At 35.1% G+C, this 7,714-nt stretch overlaps 2 protein-coding genes across 8 annotated transcripts in view; one reads left to right on the top strand and one right to left on the bottom strand.

Annotated features, from left to right (window-relative positions):
* Positions 1 to 1,554: 1,554 nt before the first annotated feature.
* The window catches only part of vsnl1b (visinin-like 1b), a 44,757-nt gene continuing 38,597 nt past the window's right edge, over positions 1,555 to 7,714 (top strand). Inside the window, 2 exon segments of one of the 2 annotated variants that reach the window (NM_001327943.1) lie at positions 1,555 to 1,696; positions 5,996 to 6,156. The gene's annotated coding sequence lies outside the window, so the exon portion shown is untranslated. 2 annotated transcript variants of the gene reach the window in all.
* The window catches only part of smc6 (structural maintenance of chromosomes 6), an 87,322-nt gene continuing 81,509 nt past the window's right edge, over positions 1,902 to 7,714 (bottom strand). For 3 of the 6 annotated variants that reach the window (XR_015512883.1, XM_087289883.1, XM_087289886.1), the window contains one exon: positions 1,902 to 3,922. The gene's annotated coding sequence lies outside the window, so the exon portion shown is untranslated. The remainder of the gene's footprint in view (positions 3,923 to 7,714) is intronic. The other 3 variants (XM_087289884.1, XM_087289887.1, XR_015512884.1) reach the window with 2 other exon arrangements.

Raw genomic sequence — 7,714 nt, 5'->3', positions numbered from 1 at the left:
ATTTTTACATAGATATTTATATATCATTTTTATCATATACATACATATCTTATATTGAAATATAAATAAATTATTTCTCAAATATATGCATGTGTGCACATATTAAATATACACAGTACACACACTTAAATAATATACACACTGGCCACTTTATTAGGGACACCTGTCCAGCTACTTGTTAATGCAAATTTCTATTTAGACAAACACATGGCAGCAACTCAATGCATTTAGGCATGTAGACATGATCAAGACGATCTGCTGCAGTTCAAACTGAGCATCAGAATGGGGAAGAAAGGTGATTTAAGTGACTTTTAACATGGCTGTTGGTGTTGGACGACCTGGTCTGAGTATTTCAGAATCTACTGGGAATTTTACGCACAACCATCTTTAGGGTTTACAGAGAATGGCGCAAACAAGAGAAAATATCCAGTGAGCGGCAGTTCTGTGGGCTCAAATGCCTTGTTGATGCCAGAGGTCAGAGGTGAACAGCAACAGTAACTCAAATAACCACTCGTTACAACCGAGGTCTACAGAAGAGCGTCTCTGAATGCACAAGTCATCCAACCTTCAGGCAGAAGGGCTACAGCAGCAGAAGACCACACCGGGTGCCACTCCTTTCAGCCAAGAACAGGAAACTGAGGCTACAACTCGCACAGGCTCACCAAAATTGGACAATAGAAGATTGGAAAAACATTGCCCTTTCTGATGAGTCTCGATTTCTGCTGTGACATTCGGATGGTAGGGTCAAAACTTTACGTCAACAACATGAAAGCATGAATCCAACCCGCCTTGTGGTGGTGTTATGGTGTGGGGGATATTTTCTTGGCACATTTTTGCCCATTAGTACTAATTGAGCATCATGTCAACGCCACAGCCTACCTGAATATCTTTATGACCACAGTGTACCCATCTTCTGAGAGCTACTTCCAGCAGGATAATGCACCATGTCAAAAGCGTGAATCATCTCAGACTGGTTTCTTGAACATGACAATGAGTTCACAGTACTCAAATGGCACCCACAGTCACCAGTTCTCAATCCAATAATAGGGCACCTTTGGTTGAACAGGAGATTCGCATCATTCGCATGCACTTGTTGAATCTATACATCAAGGGATTAAGGCAGTTCTGAAGGCAAAAGGCGGTCCAATCTGGTACTAGTAAGGTGTACCTAATAAAGTGGCCGGTGAGTGTGTATAATAAATACTTACTAACTTACTATATTATAATACTTACTATATATGTTTGCAAATTTTCTATTTATAAAACCAAATTCTTACGCTTGAGAAGTATCTTAAAACGCATGAATAATAATCTAACACCTTTTACTCGTCAAATTTCTATATTTTGTTATTAATGTAGTTTGTTTTCACCTTGATAAATAAAATTAAAAAATGTTGATTGATCTATTTAATGTGTGTAAAAAATTCATAATGCGTAAGACTGAATAATACAGTACACATCACAGACGGTGTGGCTTGAATCCCATCTCCTCTCGCCCTCTGACAGTGCATTATCCCCACAGAAGACCCGGGATCTGGATGCCTGTTACCATGACAACAGCTGAACGTGACGGATCAACGTATAAAAATAAGGAAAGGGAAGGACAGGAAATGCGCGTGCCCGGAGCAGAGCTGAGACGCAGCAATGATGCTAATTGTCTTCAGTTTTTAACATTATTTTGGCCATAGACTTAAAGGTAAGATGAGAAGATGTGCTCACTCAGTGTGCTAAATGAAGTGTAGTTGATAGGCGTGTGTATCCTGAAGCTTGCATGTGTGAAGACTGAAGAAACACACATCATCACAGCTAGACAGTTAACTAGCTAATGCACTGCCTGCCTAGGTGATGAGGGCTAATGAGTCTAAAAATAACTTCGAAGAAAATAATCTGGAGAAAGTAGATACTAGAAGCTTGTTGACTTTATTTTGGAGCGTATATTTACATTAGCATCAAGTTAAAAGTCCAGTGAAATTAAAATAACATTTTTTAAAAGATGTTAGTATCAGTATGTTAGTCTTGAGGATATCAGTAAGCTAGTGTGATCCAAAACAGTCACACAAATTCGTGTTTAGAAGATGTAAATCTGATATACAGATACATATGGAAGGTCGTTGGGGCCAAAACGTCTCCATACGTGTAAAGCTTGTAGTTTGTCACTTCCGCCTAAATTGTTCAATTTTTTTAGGCATCACTGCATACTTCAGGTTCTCAGGTCTGACCAATTTTCTGCATAGGTAATAAACATAGGGAACTACATTTAAAAATTCTTCACAACATTTATGTTAGCAATTACACAATAACTAAATGTATGCAGACTGATGGAAATTGTTCATTCTGTTTAAATCATCCAGAGTCTTTGATTCATTTTTTTTTTTATAAATGTCAACATTGAATTTTTTTGGGGGGGGAAGATCTATCATTGCATGTCCAAAAACAATCAGGTTTTAGATGTAATTTGACCCCCAAAGATTTTATTTTTTATTTTGTTTTAAACAATTTATTTGAATCTTTTGATTTTATATGGTAAATTTCATATTCATAAATGCAGATTAAATAACTCTAAACCTTGTTTAAATGTTGCTAATACAGATTTTCATTTGTATATAGACTCACTCCTATATATTAATAGCGAAAAATGTAAAAATACAATTATAGTGGCAAAGGAGCTGAAGTTAATTGATTAGTAAACTTGCTGTCAATTGGGTAGGTTAAATCACAATATCATTGTAAAAATCTCTATGTTGAAGCTGTCTTTTTATTTATTTATTTTATGTAATTTATATTTCAGTTTATTTTATGTTATTAGTTACATATGTATTTTTTGGATGTCATGTTAAAACTGAATATTTGCTGTTGTTTAAAAAAAAATGTTCTAACCAATCAAACGCTACCTAGTATTTGACATGCCCCACCCCCTTTCAGACGCTTCTCATTTGTATTTCATTTGATGCGCTTGAGCTCAACCACTCTTTTTGTGAGTTGTGATAAAAACAAGACGCTTTTGGCTGTTTTTATAAAGGGGAGGGGTACATTATGTCCCGCCCTCTTTTTTGTGTTTCAGTTGAGATTACAACAAACATAGAATAAAAAAGCACTTCAGGGGACCCTTAAAAATGTCAATAAAAGGTAACTTTTTGTGAAATTTTTTAACCATCAAAAGTTGTTGCAATAAAGATATCCTATTAAAGTCTCGTAATGCAAATTCAAATGTGTAAATAAACACCAGTAAACAATCAAATAAACTATTTATACAATGACACAACTGTTAATTAGTAGATAAGAAAAGGGTGTTGAAAAATTAATATACTGCATATTCAGTATTTAATCCACTGTTTGTGATCACTAAACTTCGATCAACATATTTGAATTATAGTAATCATAATAATAACAAAGTAGAGGGCGACACAGTGGTAGTGAAAGTTGGAATTGGTATTGGAAGTTTTACAACTATCAGCAATAATAAAAGGTCATAAAATATGTTCAGGTCAAATTCCAATTTCAATCAATCAATCAATTAATCTATCATCCATTAATTTAATTAAAAGAAAAAAATCTCTGGAAGTTGATAACAACCAAAGAAATCCATATATGCAAAGAAAACAGTATTAATTAGTTTACAAATGAAGTTATGTGTATTAACATTAAAGGAAACAGGAAAAAAGTATTGAACACAAGAAAAAAGGAAGTTGTAAAGAGGCAGTGAAAGCCCAGACAGCAGCTGAAATCTCTCAGTAGTTCTTCAGAAAGCCTCTGCCCTTCCTCAGTGTAAATGAATATCAGCTGCTTCAGTCCAACGTCTACATTAGCAGGAGGATGAAGATGAAACCATTTAAGCAAGACAATGATCCAAAACACAACCAAGGAGACTTAAATGCTTTCAGATGCTATTTCTGTAGGATGGCCCTGACCATGATGATCTGACCTGAATTTAATAGAAAATACAAAATAAAGTTCAGATTTGACAGACGAGACCCACAGAATCATCAAGATCTTTACACTCTGTTAAAGTCACACACACAAAAAACTCACACAGAGCAACGCATGTGACTTCATTCTCCATGTGAGGCGTCTTTAAGCTGCCACCACCAAAAAGCCTTTTTTGTAAAGTATTAAATACATGTCAGTAGTTTAGCGCTTTCTCCTTGTGTCATTTCATTATCACACACAACTCATTTTTCAGATTTCTTTGTTTTGTTTTATTTTTATGTTTGTATTTGGAATTTTACTAAAATCTGGTTCAATTCCATGTTAACAGCTCCTTTAGAAATATTATTCCCAGGAAAAATGTATGTATATATATATATATATATATATATATATATATATATATATATATATATATATATTTTTTTTTTTTTTTTTTTCGATGAACAAAGTTCAAGTAAACAATGTTTATTTGGAATACAAAACTTTTTGGAACATTATAAATGTTTGTAGGTAGCAATTTAATGCCACACTTGCTCAAATAAAGAACTGCAAGCTAAAATAAATGCACACCGTTGAAGTAATTATTAGCTCCTCTTTGAATTTATTTTCTTTTTTAAATTTATCCCAAATGATGTTTAACAGAGCAAGGAAATTTTCACAGTATGTCTGATAATATTTTTTCTTCTGGAGAAAGTCCTATTTGCTTTATTTTGGCAAGAATAAAAGCAGTTTTAAATTTTTAACAAAACATTTAGAGGTCAATATTATTAGCCTCTTTAAGATACATTTTTTTCGATTGTCTACAGAACAAATGAACCTGCCCTAAAAACCCTAACCTGCCTAGTTAACCTAATTAAGTTAAGCCTTTAAATGTCACTTTAAGCTGTATAGAAGTGTCTTGAAAAATATCTAGTCAAATGTTATTTACTGTCATCATGACAAAGATAAAATAAATCAGTTATTAGAAATTAGTTATTGAAACTATTGTGTTTAGAAATTTGCTGAAGAAGTTTTCTTTCCTTTAAACAGAAATTAAGGAAAAATAAACACTGGGGCTAATAATTCAGGGGGCTAATATTTCTGACTTCAACTCTATGCAAAATATATAGAAAAATAAAACCTAAAATAATTTTAGTCCATAGTTGGTGGATTTAAAAACAGCATTTACTACATATTTGTGTAAACATCTGTGTAATGCACTTCTAAATAAAAAACTGGTTTATTGTGTTCATTTTAAAAGGTTTTATTTTCAGAATTGAGTTTCACTGATAATTTTTTGAATTTATTTATTATAAAACTGACCCACAAGCATCATTTCAAGGAAGCCCACTGAAAAAAGGATGCATTATTTCAACTTTATTTGTTTGATTACATTCAGCCCATATAATTTGTTTGCAACCGTTTACCTTAAAAAAAAGTTCAGTAAATCCAATGAATCGTTTTTTCAGTGTGTGACTAACAACATCATGTTTAATAGTTCATTCATTCATTCATTTTCTTTTTGGCTCAGTCCCTTTATTAATCTGGGGTCGCCACTGTGGGATGAACCGCCAACTTATCCAACATATGTTTTACGCAGCGGATGCCCTTCCAGCCGCAGTCCATCACAAGGAAAGACCCATACACACTCATTCACACTCATGTACTACTAACAATATAGCTTACAAAATTCACCTATTGCATGTATTTAGACTGTTGGGGAAACCAGAACACCCAGAGAAAACCTACACCAACACGGGGAGACAGCAAAATCCATACAGAAATGCCTACTGACCCAGCCAAGGCTCGAACCAGCGACCCTCTTGCTGTGAGGTGACAGTGATACGCCCTCCGATGTTTAATAATTTTTATACAATTTATTTCAATTGCTTAGTTGCACATGATTACACGATATGGATTTTCTGGAAGAATGCACTCAGCAGAACACAAATAGTGAATTTTCTGATTCAGGGAATCATTACTTTTCCTTGATCATGGGAATCACGGATGTCCCTCACAACAGTGTGGTTAGTAGCAGATCCCGAAGGCTTAATGAGCAGTGTCAATATTCTCTGTTTGTTGTCTATAGATCTGCCGCGTGCTCTTGTGGATTCAGCACAAAGGCCAAACAACAGGAGTGAAATGCAATCAGCTTCATTGAGCGGCTCAATCGTCCCAAACAGAACTGATACTGGACCACAAACACACTACCAGAGCTGCATCTTCAGTCTCCCTGCAGTGAAGCTTTCTGTAAGGTCATCATTTACTGACAGGCAGCTTGATACACTCTAAAAAATAACTCAAGATCTCTGTTACCACTACATAGATTAATACATTATTGTAACTCAAATATTCTGCTGATTAGATTAAAAGATTTAAGTTGCCAGAATCATTTTATTAAGTTTTCAAAACAGGAAAATATTAATAATTACATAAATTTAAAAATTCAGCTACTGTCGGCGCAATAGCCTAGTGGTTAGCGCGCAGACATATGGTGCAATAGCACGTCAGGGCGTCGCGAGTTCGAATCCCGGCTTGACGACATTTCCCTACCCTACCCCCTCTCTCTCTCTCCCACTCCGCTTCCTGTCTCAATACTGTCCTATCAAATAATAAAGGCAAAAAGGCCAAAAATAAATCTTAAAAAAATAAAATAAAATTCAGCTACTCAGTTAAAATAGTTGGGTTAAAAATACCCCAACACATAACCCAACTATAGGTTATTATTGCGTTAGAGCGTAAATAAACGTTATAACGCAAAAGCAACATTACGCACACATATTAATACAGCTGTTCTGTGTCAGTTAAATCAGTTGAATGTTGAAATTCAACATTTTTAACCCAACTGGTTGAGTTAATAAATAAATAACCCAATAAAGGTTTAAAGGGCGATGCAGTGGTGCAGTAGGTAGTGCTGTCGCCTCACAGCAAGAAGGTCACTGGTTCGAGCCTCGGTTCAGTTATAGTTTCTATGTGGAGTTTGCATGTTCTCCCTGCGTTCGCGTGGGTCTCCTCCGGGTGCTCCGGCTTCCCCCAAAGTTCAAAGATTTGCAGTACAGGTGAATTGGGTATGAGTGTAGTGTGTGAGTGTGTGTGAATGAGTTTGTGTGGATGTTTGCTAGAGATGGGTTGCAGCTGGAAGGTCATCCGCTGCGTAAAAAAGTGCTGGATAAGTTGGTAGTTTATTACGCTGTGGCGACTCTGGATCCGGCCCGTGCAGAGACTGTCCAAAGGGCATGTGCAGGTTAATGTGAAGAGGGAGGGGGGGTGATGTTGTTGATGTCGTCGTCATCGCGCATAAACTAAAAAGGGCATGTGCACTGCACAGGTTGAGCCCTATGTGTGCACGTGCCTGCCCTGGATTAATAAAGGGACTAAGCCGACAAGAAAATGAATGAATGAATGATAAAGGTTAAAAATAACCCAACAAAGCACCAAATATTTTACCTAACTGCTTGAGCAGTTATAAATAACCCAATAAAGGTTAAAATAACCCAACAAAGCAACAAATATTTTTAACTTAACCGTTGGGTTAAATAATAACTCAACTTTTTTTAGAGTGTACTTTAAAGGTAAATATATCTGTCAGTTACTTTAAAACAATATTTTACTTGTAGCAACCCAAAGAAATAGTTTTGGAGTTGTTTTGTATTTAAGTCCACACTCTTATGTTTTTTGTTATTTTTTATACTAATAATAATATGAGACGTTACATTTTTTTGTTTTGTAAAACAATGAAAGACTGTGGTCTAATACAAATAAAAAAAAATCCCGGAAAACAAAAATGTTTAATATTGTAACACTTAAT

This window comes from Danio rerio, chromosome 17, assembly GCF_052040795.2.
Source record: "Danio rerio strain M-AB ecotype USA chromosome 17, GRCz13ab, whole genome shotgun sequence".
Taxonomy (NCBI): domain Eukaryota; kingdom Metazoa; phylum Chordata; class Actinopteri; order Cypriniformes; family Danionidae; genus Danio; species Danio rerio.
This window is presented reverse-complemented; position numbering and strand designations above follow the sequence as displayed.